Source organism: Triticum urartu, chromosome 5A (genome assembly GCF_056163025.1).
Source record: "Triticum urartu cultivar PI428250 chromosome 5A, HENAU_Tu73, whole genome shotgun sequence".
Taxonomy (NCBI): domain Eukaryota; kingdom Viridiplantae; phylum Streptophyta; class Magnoliopsida; order Poales; family Poaceae; genus Triticum; species Triticum urartu.
This window is the reverse complement of record NC_141877.1, coordinates 617,717,792-617,735,240: the sequence shown is the minus strand read 5'-3', so window position 1 is coordinate 617,735,240 and position 17,449 is coordinate 617,717,792. Positions and strand designations below refer to the sequence as shown.

Here is a 17,449-nt window from a genome sequence, read left to right as displayed (position 1 = left end):
ATTTTTTTGAAATTACTACGTTCCCCAACAGTGGCATCCGAGCCTAGGTTTTATGTGTTGATGTTATATGCACGAGTAGAACACAAGTGAGTTGTGGGCAATATAAGTCATACTGCTTACCAGCATGTCATACTTTGGTTCGGCGGTATTGTTGGATGAAGCGGCCCGGACCGACATTACGCGTACGCTTACGCGAGATCGGTTCTCCCAACGTGCTTTGCACAAAGGTGGCTAGCGGGTGACAGTTTCTCCAACTTTAGTTGAACCAAGTGTGGCTACGCCCGGTCCTTGCGAAGGTTAAAACAACACCAAATTGACAAACTATCATTGTGGTTTTGATGCGTAGGTAAGATTGGTTCTTGCTTAAAGCCCGTAGCAGCCACGTAAAACTTGCAACAACAAAGTAGAGGACGTCTAACTTGTTTTTGAAGGGCATGTTGTGATGTGATATGGTCAAGACATGATGCTAAATTTTATTGTATGAGATGATCATGTTTTGTAACCGAGTTATCGGCAACTAGCAGGAGCCATATGGTTGTCGCTTTATTGTATGCAATACAATCGCGCTGTAATGCTTTAATTTATCACTAAGCGGTAGCGATAGTCGTGGAAGCATAAGATTGGTGAGACGACAACGATGCTACGATGGAGATCAAGGTGTCGCGCCGGTGACGATGGTGATCACGACGGTGCTTCGGAGATGGAGATCACAAGCACAAGATGATGATGGCCATATCATATCACTTATATTGATTGCATGTGATGTTTATCTTTTATGCATCTTATCTTGCTTTGATTGACGGTAGCATTATAAGATGATCTCTCACTAATTATCAAGAAGTGTTCTCCCTGAGTATGCACCGTTGTGAAAGTTCTTCGTGCTGAGACACCACGTGATGATCGGGTGTGATAAGCTCTACGTTCAAATACAACGGGTGCAAAACAGTTGCACACACGGAATACTCAGGTTATACTTGACGAGCCAAGCATATACAGATATGGCCTCGGAACACGGAGACTGAAAGGTCGAGCGTGAATCATATAGTAAATATGATCAACATAGCGATGTTCACCAATGAAACTACTCCATCTCACGTGATGATCGGACATGGTTTAGTTGATTTGGATCATGTAATCACTTAGAGGATTAGAGGGATGTCTATCTAAGTGGGAGTTCTTAAGTAATATGATTAAATTGAACTTAAATTTATCATGAACTTAGTCCGTATTTTGCAAATTATGTTATAGATCAATAGCTCGCGTTGTTGCTTCCCTGTGTTTATTTTGATATGTTCCTAGAGAAAATTGTGTTGAAAGATGTTAGTAGCAATGATGCAGATTGGATCCGTGATCTGAGGTTTATCCTCATTGCTGCACAGAACAATTATGTCCTTGATGCACCGCTAGGTGACGGACCTATTGCAGGAGCAGATGCAGACGTTATGAACGTTTGGCTAGCTCAATATGATGACTACTTGATAGTTTAGTGCACCATGCTTAATGGCTTAGAATCGGGACTTCAAAGACGTTTTGAACGTCATGGAGCATATGAGATGTTCCAGGAGTTGAAGTTAATATTTCAAGCAAATACCCGAGTTGAGAGATATGAAGTCTCCAACAAGTTCTATAGCTAAAAGATGGAGGAGAATCGCTCAACTAGTGAGCATGTGCCCAGATTGTCTGAGTACAACAATCGCTTGAATCAAGTGGGAGTTAATCTTCCAGATAAGATAGTGATTGACAGAATTCTCTAGTAACCATCACCAAGTTAGTAGAACTTCGTGATGAACTATGATATGCAAGGGATAACGGAAACGATTCCCAAGCTCTTCGTAATGCGGAAATTGACGAAGGTAGAAATCGAGAAAAACATCAAGTGTTGATGGTAGACAAGACCACTAGTTTCAAGAATAGGGCAGAGGGAAGAAGGGGAACTTCAAGAAGAACAGCAAGCAAGTTGCTGCTCAAGTGAAGAAGCCCAAGTCTGGTCCTAAGCCTGAGACTACGTGTTTCTACTGCAAAGGGACTGGTCACTGGAAGCGGAACTACCCCAAGTGATTGGCAGATAAGAAGGATGGCAAAGTGAACATAAGTATATTTGATATACATGTTATTGATGTGTACTTTACTAGTGTTTATAGCAACCCCTCAGTATTTGATACTAGTTCAGTTGCTAAGATTAGTAACTTGAAACGGGAGTTGCAGAATAAACAGAGACTAGTTAAGGGTGAAGTGACGATGTGTGTTGGAAGTGGTTCCAAGATTGATATGATCATCATCGCACACTCCCTGTACTTTCGGGATTAGTGTTGAACCTGGATAAGTGTTATTTGGTGTTTGCGTTAAGCATGAATATGATTTGATCATGTTTATTGTAATACGGTTATTCATTTAAGTAAGAGAATAAATTGTTGTTCTGTTTACATGAATAAAACCTTATATGGTTACACACCCAATGAAAATAGTTCGTTGGATCTCGATCGTAGTGATACACATAATCATAATATTGAAACCAAAAGATGCAAAGTTAATAATGATAGTGCAACTTATTTGTAGCACTGTCGTTTAGGTCATATTGGTGTAAAGCGCATGAAGAAACTCCATGCTGATGGGATTTTAGAATCACTTGATTATGAATCATTTGATGCTTGCGAACCATGCCTCATGGGCAAGATGACTAAGACTCCATTCTCCGGAGCGAGCAACTGACTTATTGGAAATAATACATACTGATGTATGCGGTCCAATGAGTGTTAAGGCTCACGGCAAGTATCGTTATTTTCTGAACTTCACAGATGATTTGAGCAGATATGGGTATATCTACTTGATGAAACATAAGTCTGAAACATTTGAAAAGTTCAAAGAATTTCAGAGTGAAGTGGAAAATCATCGTGACAAGAAAATAAAGTTTCTACGATCTTATCGCGGAGACAAATATTTGAGTTACGAGTTTGGTCTTCAATTAAAACAATGTGGAATAGTTTCACAAACTCATGCCACATGGAACACCACAGCATAATGGTGTGTCCGAACGTCATAACCGTACTTTATTGTATATAGTGCAATCTATGATGTCTCTTACCGATCTACCACTATCGTTTTGGGGTTATGCATTAGAGACAGCTGCATTCACGTTAAATAGGGCACCATCTAAATCCGTTGAGACGACACCATATGAACTATGGTTTGGCAAGAAACCTAAGCTGTCGTTTCTTAAAGTTTGGGACTGCGATGCTTATGTGAAAAACTTTCAACATGATAAGCTCGAACCCAAATCGGAGAAGTAAATCTTCATAGGATATCCAAAGGAAACTATTGGATACACCTTCTATCACAGATCCGAAGGCAAGACTTTTGTTGCTAAATTCGGAAACTTACTAGAGAAGGAGTTTCTCTCGAAAGAAGTGAGTGGGAGGAAAGTAAAAAACTTGATAAGGTAATTGTACCTTCTCCCTTATTAGAAAGTAGTTCATCACAGAAATCTGTTCCTGTGACTACTACACCAATTAGTGAGGAAGCTAATGACGATGATCATGTAACTTCAGATCAAGTTACTACCGAATCTCGCAGGTAAACCAGAGTGAGATCCGCACCAGAGTGGTACTGTAATCCTGTTCTGGAAGTCATGTTACTAGACCATGACAAACTTGCAAACTATGAGGAAGCGATGATGAGCCCAGATTCCGCAAAATGGCTTGAGGCCATGAAATCTGAGATGGGATCCATGTATGAGAACAAAGTATGGACTTTGGTTGACTTGCCCGATGATCGGCAAGCAATTGAGAATAAATGGATCTTCAAGAGGAAGACGGGCGCTGATAGTAGTGTTACTATCTACAAAGCTAGAATTGTCGCAAAAGGTTTTCGACAAGTTCAAGGTGTTGACTACGATGAGAGTTTCTCACTCGTATCTATGCTTAAATCTGTCCGAATCATGTTAGCAATTGCCGCATTTTATGAAATCTGGCAAATGGATAACAAAACTGCAATCCTTAATGGATTTCTTAAAGAAGAGTTGTATATGATGCAACCAGAAGTTTTTGTCAATCCTAAAGGTGTTAACAAAATATGCAAACTCCAGCGATCCATCTATGGACTGGTGTAAGCATCTCGGAGTTGGAATATACGCTTTGATAAGTTGATCAAAGCATATAGTTTTATACAGACTTGCGGTGAAGCCTGTATTTACAAGAAAGTGAGTGGGAGCACTACAGCATTTCTGATAAGTATATGTGAATGACATATTGTTGATCGGAAATAATGTAGAATTATTCTGCAAAGCATAAAGGAGTGTTTGAAAGGAGTTTTTCAAAGAAAGACCTCGGTGAAGTTGCTTACATATTGAGCATCAAGATCTATAGAGATAGATCAAGACGCTTGATAAGGTTTTTCAATAAATACATACCTTGACAAGATTTTGAAGTAGTTCAAAATGGAACAGACAAAGAAAGAGTTTATTTCCTATGTTACAAAGTGTGAAATTGAGTAAGACTCAAAGCCCGACCACGGCAGAAGATAGAAAGAGAATGAATGTCATTCCCTATGCCTTGGTCATAGGTTCTATGAAGTATGCCATGCTGTGTACCAGATCTATTGTATACCCTACCACTGAGTTTGGCAAGGGAGTACAATAGTGATCTAGGAGTAGATCATTGGACAACGGTCAAAATTATCCTTAGTGGAATAAGGATATGTTTCTCGATTATGGAAGTGAAAAAAGGTTCGTCGTAAAGGGTTACGCCGATGCAAGTTTTGACACAGATCAGGATGACTCTAAGTCTCAATCTAGATACATATTGAAAGTGGGAGCAATTAGCTAGAGTAGCTCCGTGTAGAGCATTGTTGACATAAATATTTGCAAAATACTTACGGATCTGAATATAACAGACCCGGTGACTAAAATTATCTCACAAGCAAAACTTGATCACACCTTAGTACTCTTTGGGTGTTAATCACACAGCAATGTGAACTAGATTACTGACTCTAGTAAACCCTTTGGGTGTTGGTCACATATCGATGTGGACTATGGGTGTTAATCACATGGTGATGAGAACTATTGCTATTAGATCACATGGCGATGTGAACTAGATTATTGACTCTAGTGCAAGTGGGAGACTGGAGGAAATATGCCCTAGAGGCAATAATAAAGTTATTATTTATTTCCTTATATCATGATAAATGTTTATTATTCATGCTAGAATTGTATTAACCGGAAACATAATACATGTGTGAATACATAGACAAACAGAGTGTCACTAGTATGCCTCTACTTGACTAGCTCGTTAATCAAAGATGGTTATGTTTCCTAACCATGGACAAAGAGTTGTTATTTGATTAACGGGATCACATCATTAGTTGAATGATCTGATTGACATGACCCATTCCATTAGCTTAGCACCCGATCGTTTAGTATGTTGCTATTGCTTTCTTCATGACTTATACATGTTCCTATGACTATGAGATTATGCAACTCCCGTTTGCCGGAGGAACACTTTGTGTGCTACCAAACGTCACAACGTAACTGGGTGATTATAAAGGTGCTCTACAGGTGTCTCCAAAGGTACATGTTGGGTTGGCGTATTTCGAGATTAGGATTTGTCACTCCGATTGTCGGAGAGGTATCTCTGGGCCCTCTCGGTAATGCACATCACTGAAGCCTTGCAACTAATGAGTTAGTTGCGGAATGATGTATTACGGAACGAGTAAAGAGACTTGCCGGTAACGAGATTGAACTAGGTATTGAGATACCGACGATCGAATCTCGGGCAAGTAACATACCGATGACAAAGGGAACAACGTATGTTGTTATGCGGTCTGACCGATAAAGATCTTTGTAGAATATGTAGGAGCCAATATGGGCATCCAGGTCCCGCTATTGGTTATTGACCGGAGACGTGTCTCGGTCATGTCTACATTGTTCTCGAACCCGTAGGGTCCGCACGCTTAAGGTTTCGATGACAGTTATATTATGAGTTTATGAGTTTTGATGTACCGAAGGAGTTCGGAGTCCCGGATGAGATCGGGGACATGACGAGGAGTCTCGAAATGGTCGAGACGTAAAGATCGATATATTGGATGACTATATTCGGACATCGGAAAGGTTCCGAGTGATTCGGGTATTTTTCGGAGTACCGGGTAGTTACGGGAGAAGCAATGGGCCTTGATGGACTTTAGTGGGAAGAGGAAAAAGGGTCAAGGGGCTGCTGCGCCCCCCTCCCCTCTGGTCCGAATTGGACTAGGGAAAAGGGGGCCGGCCACCTTTCCTTCTCCTCTACTTCCTTCTCCCTTCCTCCCCTCTTGGTGGACTCCTACTAGGACTTGGAGTCCTAGTAGGACTCCACATCCTGGCTGCACCAATTGCCTTGGCCGGCCTCCTCCTCCTCCATCCTTTATATACTGAGGCAAGGGGCACCCTGTGAACACAAGTTAATCCATGTGATTATATTCTTAGCCGTGTGCGGTGCCCCCTTCCATCATAGTCCTCGATAATATTGTAGCGGTGCTTAGGCGAAGCCCTGCGACAGTAGTACATCAAGATCGTCACCACGCTGTCGTGCTGACGGAACTCTTCCCCGACACTTTGCTGGATCGGAGTCCGGGGATCGTCATCGAGCTGAACGTGTGCTAGAACTCGGAGGTGCCGTAGTTTCGGTGCTTGATCGGTCGGGCCGTGAAGACGTACGACTACATCAACCAAGTTAACGCTTCCGTTGTCGATCTACAAGGGTACGTAGATCACACTCTCCCCCTCTCATTGCTATGCATCACCATGATCTTGCGTGTGCGTAGGAAATTTTTTGAAATTACTACATTCTCCAACAAATATATGGCGGAAAGGGATTGGCGGGAAACGGGTGGCGAGAAAAATACATTTCGGCCTAATGTATGAGCCATGTAACTTCGGCCTACACGAGACCAAAAAGTACTTTTCGGCCTAGACTTGACCAAAAAGTCTATTTCGGCCTAGACTTGACCGAAAAATGCCTTTTCGGCCAGGACCCCACCACTTCGGTCAAGAAATGGCCGAAAAGTCTACTTCAGCCTAACTGTGGCCGTAAACTCCTATTTCGGCCGCCCGACGGGCTACTACTTTTGATTTTTATGAAAATCATATTATAGTTTCCGAAAATGCTATAAAATATATCATAGTTTTGAAAAAAAAATCCGTGTTACGCAGGAGTCGTGTCGACATCATCATCTCCTGCCTGGACACGGTGAGATCGTGACGCTGGACGCGAGTTGGCAGGAGACCGCAGTCGGTGCAGGATGGTCGTTTGTGAGGTGTACGTATCCTTTTGTATTTGAAGTAGAGAGCGTTTCTTCTTTCTTTCTTTTTTTTGCCGGGAGCGTTTCAAATATCCTATCCGGCCCGTTTGGGTTTGTGGAACGTGCACTAGTCGCCCAAATCCAGGCCTAGCGAGGTTCCTTTCCTTTTTCCTCCCCACACGGATAGTAATTCTCACAAAAGAAAAACAAAGGAAAGTTGAGGCGACTTAGATCCTCGGCACTGCCGGCCTGAAGGTACGATCACTCCCACGTATCCTGATTCTCTTTCTCTTTGTTCTCCTCATGGATTAATGCGTTTTCCCATCACACCATCAGATTAGCATTGGCGGTGCAGTCGCGGAGATTCTTTCTCCTCTGTGCCGGCAATCTTCCTCATCGCTAGATGAAGACATGTAAGACGATGTCTATTTGCACCCCACTTGACGAGGCTTAAGGCACACATGTGTTTGATATCTTGGGTTACAGCAAGCATAAAGGTATGGGCCACGACGACAACAGCTACATTCGGTCCGGGGTTTTCATGGTCGGCAACCACAACTGGGCCATACGCTTCTTCCCTGATGGGTACAAAGGAGAAGGCCAAGATTACATCTCAGTTTATCTCGAGCTTTTGTGCATCACTGAACTCCGGGCATCCTGCGACATGAGGCTGGTGGACCAGTGCACTGGAATCTCGTATTCAATGCATAAAACAGGACCTAAGATTTTCAGGTCCGGTGATATTAGTAGGTTTGCTCCACTGACTCCTATTTTCATAAGGCGAAGTGAGATCGAGGGATCCGTGTACCTTAGGGATGATCGCCTAACGATCGAATGCATCGTCACAGTTTTCAAGAGGCCACATGTTACCGAAACCAAATCGTACCCCAAAATCGACATGCCACCAGCTGACATGACTGACCATGTTGCCAAACTGCTCGAAGAAAAGGAGGGATTTGATGTCAGTTTCCTTGTTGGAGGAGAGATGATTGAAGCGCATAGGTTTGTTCTTGCTATGCGGTCGCCTGTTTTGAAAGCAGAGCTCTATGGGTCAATGCAGGAGGCGAGGCCGGGGCAGTGCATAACCGTCGAGGACATGCAACCTGCTGTTTTCAAGGCCATGCTCCATTTCATCTATACTGACTCTTTGCCTAGCGGTGACGATACTGAGATGGTTCGACTTTTACTAGTGGCTGCGGATAGATAAGCAATGGATAGGCTCAAGCTGGTTTGCCAAAGTATCCTTTGCGAGGACCTGAACAAGGACACTGTGACAACCACATTGGCTTTAGCTCACCAACATAACTGCCACCAGCTTAAGGATGCTTGCCTTCAATTTATCGAATTATCAGGTTTTAAGGATTTCAAGGCGACTTGTCCATCTTTCATAGAGGACCCATTGGAGAAGAGAAGAAAATTTTCGTGAAGTCTATGTTGGTAGATTTGCTAAATTTCTCATACCAATTTGTCATAGGGATAATCAGCACGATGTTACATGAATTCAAGAGTGGTTAAGTTAATTCTCAAGTGATATGAATGGCGTGAAAGTCGCCCTAGTCAACCTGTCCAAATCTGAACTTTTTATTTAGGAGTGCTTCTCTGCTACCTGTAAGATTTTCTCTTAATTTTCTTTCAAAAGTTATTTCTTGTGTGCAACCTTTATTGAGCATTTGATGCCCAGATGGTCTATGTCAGCATGCAATGAGAATGAAATAGGATTTCCCTCTTCCTTTCACTTTCTATACTAGTTCGCCTCCTCTCAGATTTGTGTAAGTGCCCTCTTGCCGCCAGTCCACCAAGGCTCCGGAGGCCCTTGGGTCTCTCGAAGACACGACGAATCGCAGCTCCACGGTAGCTTGACTTTTCATAATTGTAACACAAGAGAAAGAACTGGCCAATTGGCAGGGGTAAGAGATGTAAATCTATAATATAAGTTGGTAGTTGAGAGTTTCTGATTTATGCAAGACCAGTTTATAAGCATCTGCCTTCCCAGGGATAAAAAGCGCGTGCCATGAAAAAATGCAGAAACATTTTCACTTCTTTCAGACTATTTAGTTAGCAAAATACAAACAGTATCAGTGGTGCAAGCTGTAGATCAGACAGAGAAAATTTTGCTTATTAAATTGGCAAGTCTTGTAGAATGAAGAAGAACTGTGTCTCCAAAAAAAAATCATTCAACTGAAAAGAAAATGTTCTGAAATCGCATTTCTTCTAGACGAAATAGCTAAGGAAATGAATATATAAGTTGGTCACAAGTCTGATCTGCGTCATCCCACCCCACAAGTGCAGGTGTTCCAAGTTGATGGCGATCTGTCCATTTGAGTGTAACTGAAACCGAACCTAAGCGAGGTCTCGAAACATAGTTTTTTTTTAATGAGAAACAACGTTGTGGCACGCACAATTAAGCACAAGAGGGCTCCATGTGTAGCTAGTCTTGTGTTCTTTACAGGGAGATTGGAGAAAGTTGTAGTCTGAATGGTAGTTCAGTAGTATGTATTGGCCATAGCATGTTATTAGAATTTACAATCATGGTCACATGTAATTAGCTCAAACTGAAACAGTAGGGACGAAACTTCAGAATCAAGGCGTCAAAACTTGTGCCAGATTATGGATCTTTTTTAGGAATTGGCAGCTTGCACTGCCTATATATTAAGGAGTAAATAAAGTACAAAGGTTGCGTTACAAAGCCCCTTTTTTTAGGTGGCCCAACCCAAAGAAAATGAGAGAAGAACATCAATCAGGTTCAGGTTATGGGCTGTTGTCGACATCAGAAAGCCAGCGGACTGAGAGAGTTGGTTGTAGAATATCCTGCTTGATGAGCTGAAGGATAGCAGACTCTTGCAAAGCTTTGTGATCAAAGACGCGTTGATTTCTCTCCTTCCAGATGTTCCATGCTGTGTATATTGCTGCAGTTTTTGCCTTCTTGCCCAGGCTGGAGGCGAGGTCGTTCCACCACAGAGGGATAGATGTTGAAGATTGAGCAGTAGGCAGAAGCGAAGGGATGCTCAGATCATCAGCCACAAGGAATCAAACAGTGCGAGCGTAGGGGCCTCATCCTGCTGGTCACAGAGGTTGCATGTCTCACTGTGAGGTATCCCACGGGTCTCCAGACGATGTTGTTTGTAAGAATCTTCGCGTAACCAGACCCACATAAAGAAGTGGCACCTGGGTTCTACCTTGGCAGACCAGAGCCTGTCGAAGTGCATATTGGCAAAGGAGTCAAGGAATTTCATACGAGTGATTCAAAGCTGCAAAGGCAGTATGCAGAGTGCGACCCGAGAGTCAAACCAACCTTAAAAACCAGACTAGAGAATATTTTGCAGAATTTAACTGAAACTGAGTCAGTCAAACATATAAGGTAACACTAAAGCGGCAGGAAACATATGATATACTAAAGTCACTGGACACAGTTCATAGGGATGGATCTGATCTACCAAGTAGTCTAGTCCTAGTTCTAGTAGTAGCTACAGATAGTAATACTTGGAAACGAAGATGAAACCCAATCAACGAATCAAGGAAGCTATTTACAGGAATAACTGAAATTACACGCAGTGAACAGAGTTAACTGTCCCCCGCAAAAAGAAAAATTAGTGTTAACTGAAGTTTAACAAGCTTACAGCAATTAAACTTCAGTTAACTGTGTGTTCTAAAAAAACTTCAGTCAACTGTAGCCATTGTCGGACACTGAACAGGGAGCCCTTGGTCTTCGAGAGGCGTTGATCTGAGCGCACCCTAGCTGCCGGCTCCCGGGTAGCTGTCGAATTCTTAAGAGAAGGTGTTGATTTCATCGGGTATCTTCAGAGACAGGAAGTTCAGAGAACTAGTGTCCTGACAACTGAAACTAAAAAATTTGAGCACTCATTCGATTTAGCTGAAACTAAACCAGTCAAACATACGAGGTAAACCAAAGCATCAGGAAACAACAAAATATTATTTATGAATCAGACTGTGATTTAGAACACCATGGCCTTTTCTCGACGCCAAATAATTTACCGACAACAAAGGACTGAAAGACATAAAAGGAAACAACCAGATTAAAGTCACTGGACACAGTTCACGGGGATCAATCTGATCTACCAATGAGTGTGTTTCTAGTTTTACCAGTAGCTACAGATAATAATACTTGGAGAATAAGATGATAACCCGTTCAACGAATCGCAGAAGGTTAACTGAAGTTACACGCAGTGAACAGAGTTAACTGTCTCCCGCAAAAAAAGAGAGTTAACTGAAGCTTACAGAAGTTAAACTTCATTTGACTGTATTTTCAGAAAAGAAACTTCAGTCAACTGTAGCCTTTGTCAGACGGGGAGCCCTTGGTTTTCGAGGGGCATTGATCTTTCACAAGCGGAGCGCATCCTAGCCGTCCGTCTTTCTGGTAGCTGTCGAATTCTTCAGATAAAGGTGTCAATTTCTTCAGGTGTGTTCAGGGACAGGAAGTTTAGAGAAATTGACACAAGCAGTACTGTTGAGTGCACCATATCGATAAAAATCGATACATCCATCATGCGTCGGCAAACTTAGAATACCAATTAGCTAGCTAGCTTATTACACGTACTGCTAGTGCTAGGCGAGCTAGCTTCGTCTTTGTAAATTAGAAAAGAAAGAATCAGCTAGCTTACTACACGTACTGGAATCAATTTGATCGATGTGTCTCTATAAATTAGATGTGAAAAGTGTTGAAATTGGATTTGTGGTTCCTCTGTAAACTTTATATATTTCATATCATCATCCTTGCTCAGGTTATAATTTTGTTGTATAGTTAAATTATTTTTTAGAGAATGTTTTAAGTGTAACCAACCGCCAGAAAAATATATAAAAGCTAGAACTTGGGTCGACCTGGGATACCCATCGGGCTAGCGAGGTCGCTGCCTTCTTTTGAAATGCGTCGGCCCATGGCCTCCAAAATTGGCCTCGAGGCCAACAGGGCCAGGTCGGCTCATTCCCATCCTGAGTCCCATCCCTCCTACCTGATCAGCCTCCTCGAAAGTAGCATTAAGCTCGTGGATCTGCGGCTCCAAATCAACCCCAGGCGCTTGGTGCAGATTACTCTTGTGAAACAGAGTTAACTGAAGTGTACAACAGTTAAACTTCAGTTATCTGTAGCCGTTGTTACCCAGCCGTTGTCAGACACTGAGACACTGAACAGGGGAGCCCTTGGTCTTCTAGAGGCGTTGATCTTTCATAACTGGAGAACATCATAGCCATCCGTTTCCCTGGAAGCGTACCGGTTCGCGTCTTGATAATTACTAGTGGCTGGGGCGCCACCAGGTGGCGCCTCCTAGGCGTTATTGTACGCACTAATCAAGCTTACGTAGTTGTTAACACGTTGACAGTGCATAATGGTTAAAAATATAACATAACTTCACCGATAGCAACAAACAATAGCACTAAGTAAATATTTTTTGGTTTCTTTAAATCACATTCATACACCTCTTATTAAGAGACCAAAAAATCAATCATTGCCAAACCAGAAAGTGCCATTCATGTACATCAGGAAAGAACATTCATAACTAAGATATCACTCTCATTAAGATCAGTCAACTGATTATGAACCTAAAAACTCAGGGTACCAATTTGGTAGTTGCCAAGCCACTTTCCTGAACACAAGAAAAGCAAACATACATTATCATCACATCAAGCTTATTTGTTAACTCCAGAGTTAGATATACCTAGCAACAATCAATAGGAAGCGCACCGTCAATTCATTTATGGAAATTTGTGCATCATGTGAATAAATAACAAATGAAAATGATAAATAGCAGTTCAAATAAACTCGAACTAAGTTCTGAGTCCAGAGTCCAGACTAATGTTTTAAGTTGCCATGGTAACACTACACCTATCAAACTTACACTGATAGGATTGTGAAAATCATGTTGCAAGGGGTTTGAAAAACAAGCGCAACATCGACAACGTGAAGTTATGACCGATGACACTATCCAAGCAATCAAATACGAAAAGTATGCTAAGTGGACTGTAGAACACAGTGACTGTTGGCATTTGACAACATTCATGATTTATGATTTAGCAGTGAGAGGCATCCGAGTATGCATACCAGCCATGGCATGAATCAGCCCGAGGTTCTTGAACACGCGGATGGGCGCGCCGACCGGCACCGTGAGCAGCCCTAAGTATTAAAACCAAAAAAACAGCATACACATCAGAGAGCATGCCAATATGAACTCAAATGGAAATATATTCACTGGGAGAAGAATGTAAGTACAAAAACGAATGAGATTTCCATATCTCAATAAATCTTAGGCTTGGGGTTCCCTAATAGTTGCTAACTTGCTATAATGCTTTTACAAAATATAGGGCTTTCCTGAAAGAAAAGAATTTCTTGCAGAGACTAATGTAGGGACTCCTTAAGGTCACATTGGTGTGACTACATAAATTGCAAATTGTTCGCCAATTGTAATCTTGGTTGCAAATTTGAGTGCCAATTCCATTGCTATTAGATTGTCAGCACCAGCAACATCCCAAGGGATCAAAATTTCAGTTTGTGTACATCATGTCATAACACAAACATCAATGTTGAATTTACACAACACCACCTTTAGCAAAAAAGGCATGACTGAAACAAAAATAATGTGTCCTATGTAACAAAAGTAGGAAGAGAAAAATAAATCTATCTTCTCCTTGCATTCTATGGTGCGTGTTTTGCCATGTTTTACCAGCAGAAGAATATGAAGGCAACTGTGGAGGTTAAGCTATGCCTAACAATCAATATTCCAAGCATCGGGTAGAATACAAAGGAAGAACTCCAAACCTGAATTCACATAGGATGGCTAATATATCAAAGGATCACCCCAAGTTCCATGAATAAATGAGCCCCTTTCTATGTGAAACAGCCACATGCCCATATCATTATAAAAACATGCCATGTAAAAGTACCCAAAAAAATTAAATGGTTATGAACATTAGCTGAGCACTTTTCTCCACTACAGCCTTGTTGTAATAGAAGTAAGAAAATAGCTGGAGACATGTACAGGGCTTGTAAGAACCTCTCGAGCACATCTTTCTTGTGCTGCTCTCATGTTCATGGGATGACTGTTGAAGAAATAGTAGCATACCCATTAAATATGTTAAAGAAATCAGGTCCATGAATTATATCACCCAATTGGATTAACCTGTTGAGGAATTGGAGAAAAGCAACACACAATCATTCGAAAATGAGATCAGGTTCTGAGAGACATTTCAAGTGGATTACAAGAACCTGCAGTACCATGAGCATCCATTTTACTATAGATTCTTAGTTCGATGAAGGGTTTATTTACCTCTAGCCGATTTTTTCAAATCACTATAAATGCATTTAACATGTAGATACTGTCTGTATGTAATAACAATTAACTTTGATAATCTAATGCAAGCATTCCCCTAGTGCAGAAGCAATCGAACTGCAATGTTCATGACAACGAAATGGAAATTATTTTACAGATATTATGTTTTCAATCTTTGCACCAAAATATACTACAGAAGATAGCAGAAAAATGCAGCTGTGCTTTATGAGACATCTTACCTTTTGTTCCTGAATAATTCCTCTATCAGGACCGAGCTCACTTTGATACCCCCAAAAGTTGAATAGTTCTCACATGGCTCAGCCAATCATAAACACTCCAAATACACCAATAAAAGCATATGCATGAAAATACTCATGGATTAATTTATCTAGCTTCTATTCTTGAGATAATAGCTCTGCTCTGTTTACTTTTGAAGTTTCTTCATGATACAAGAGATGAACCTGCATGTAAAGACATTGAGTTGAAGATCTCTTTTTATTTGGTCTGACATCCAGGTAAAAGGCGAATGCCATAAACTAACAACCATTAACAGGAAGGTAAAAAGAAGCAACAACAAACAAAAATGCTGACATTATCTACAGCCCCAACAATTTATCCTCATGTTGAATCCATAGTAGGGAGGAGAGACATCTCTAGATTCATCATTTATCTACAACATAGATTATCAAAACTGAACCTAAAGGAGATGATTCTGGCTATGAAGATGTAATGGAGAGTGACGAATCTGCATCAATGAGGTGTCTGAAGTCTGAACCTTTCATCTACCTTGAAGAGAATGGCATGCAATGAGGTGTCTGAAGTCTGAACCTTGCTCCATATTATTCAGTTCTCAAGTTGCTGCAACCTGAATCAGCATCAATCCTCACCGCCTACTACTCCGATCCGGGGACGTATGGCATCCACCGGTCCCATCTCCCACAGGCCGTGTCACGGAATAGGCCGGGAGGCAGATGAGCGCCAGTGGGAGCAGAGCAGAGGAACTGTAAAGTCGCTGCTGCTCCTGCATCGTGCGGCCACCTAGCCAGCGAGCCAACCGCCGCACCCTTCATTGACCCGGCTCGACCAAGTCCTCCTCCACATCCTCGTTGGCGGCGCCTTCCCTTCACTGACCCCAACACCATCATCCTCCATCGAACAGTCTCCGTACGGCGGCGGTGACTCCGGCGGCTCCAAGACCTCGAACACCGGCGCGAGCGGTCCACCGGCACCGAATCTCCTCCACCCGACGTCCTTATGGCGGCTCAGTCCCCGTGCTCCTTCTTCAGAGGAGGAGAGGGGTCAAGGAGGAGGGGATGACGCAGGGTTTGAGTTCAGCTAGGAGAGAAGAATGGGGAAGAGAAGACGTGGGAGAAGCAGCGAACGCGGACGCAGTGGCGCAGGGACGCATGAGGGAGGCCACCAGCAGGGATGGGGCGGCGGCCGCAGTAACCCTAGCGGCGAAGGCGGACCTGAGCAACCTTCCCAACCACTGCCCTGCCCGGCCTCACCCAGATGGCCGTCTTAGTGTAGTGGACCTGGGCGACGGAGGGAGGATCCGCGGGCTGGCAGCTGGTAGAGCTCGAGGTCGCAAGAGGTAAAGAAAGAGAGAAGGGGTCGCGTGCGTGGAGGAGAAACAGAGAACGGAAGGGATGGATTCGCGGGGAAGGAAAGGAAAAGATTTTACCAGCGCAGGTGTTATCTCGGGACGGCTCATACCACGCGCAAATCTCTCTCCCCATCCGACTCACAGCAGCAAAAGCCTTCCTTCCAGTTGGCCAGCGCGAACAGTAGCGCCTCTGCCCACGTGGCACGCGCGAGCGATCGCCCATGATGCGTATCTTAATCCCTGTTCAAAAATTCATCCGATTAACCAGTTAACTTGCCGATTAATCCCTACTCATAGGGTCACTGAGTAGCTGATAAACTAATAAATCGTCCGATTAATTGATTAAATGGCCGATTAACTTGCCGATTAGCCTATTAATCCCCTACTCGCCAGCCAACCGAGCAGTTACCAGTTAACGATTTCCTCAACAATGATCTTAATGTGTTCGATAGTTGTCGAATTCTTTCAGACAAGGTGTCGATTTCTTCAGGTATGTTCAGAGACGGAAAGTTCAGACACCATTCGCTTTAACTGATACGGGTTGAGACCATTCAAACATACGATTTAAAGCCAAAACATTAGGAAACAACAAAAGATTACTAACGAATCAGCTTTAAGGACTGCAAGATATAGAAGGAAACAACTCTATGTATTGGCCTTGGCCATAGCATACTAGTATAAGAATTTTCAATGATGATCACTTGTGAAACGTAAGCTTAAGCTGAAGGATGATCACTAGTAGCAAGGAAGCTCACTCATTTGGTTAAACTGAAAGTGAAACAGTGAACACTTGAGGCAAAACTGAAGAGTCAGAAAAGAACAAAAGATTAACGGATATATAGTTCCATTTACTAATGCCATAGCACTGACAAGGAAACAAGCACAAGTATATAGTTTCATTGATATACTCAAGTATGTATCTAAGCAAGCACAAGCATAGAGGTGTTGATGTTTCATAGCTGGAACGCATCCTAGCCGTCTCCCTGGTAGCTGTCGAATTCTTCAGAGAAGGTGTCGATTTCTTGAGTTATGTTCAGAGACAGGAAGTTCTGAGAACTAGTGTACTGACGAATAGTAGAACTGTAGAATATTTTGCAAAATTCTGAGCACTCATTCGGTTTAACTGAAACTGAATCAGTCAAACATAGTATGAGGTAACACTAAAGTTTGACTGTAGGATCACTAGTAATCTAGTTCTAGCACTATCTACAGATAATAATACTTGGGGAAGAAGATGATAACCCAACCCACTAATGGTGGAAGCTACTTATTGGAGGAACTGAAATTTCAGCAGTTAAAC

General features: G+C 42.4%; 1 long non-coding RNA gene and 1 pseudogene across 5 annotated transcripts; one reads left to right on the top strand and one right to left on the bottom strand.

Annotated features, from left to right (window-relative positions):
* The first annotated feature begins 7,669 nt into the window (after positions 1-7,669).
* On the top strand, positions 7,670-8,692 carry LOC125506734 (BTB/POZ and MATH domain-containing protein 1-like; annotated as a pseudogene).
* A 1,230-nt stretch (positions 8,693-9,922) lies between these two features.
* Positions 9,923-16,215, bottom strand: LOC125511065 (uncharacterized). Of its 5 annotated transcripts, XR_007284879.2 has the most exons (4): positions 15,330-16,213; positions 14,783-15,004; positions 13,319-14,393; positions 12,607-12,863 (listed from the first exon to the last, which is right to left on the bottom strand). It is a non-coding gene; the product is annotated as an uncharacterized LOC125511065 (long non-coding RNA). The 5 variants fall into 5 exon arrangements; XR_015602918.1 differs by lacking the exon at positions 12,607-12,863 and adding an exon at positions 9,923-10,458 and having other exon boundaries at positions 13,319-15,004; positions 15,330-16,214; XR_015602917.1 differs by lacking the exon at positions 12,607-12,863 and adding an exon at positions 10,467-11,101 and having other exon boundaries at positions 13,319-15,004; positions 15,330-16,214.
* Positions 16,216-17,449: the final 1,234 nt, after the last annotated feature.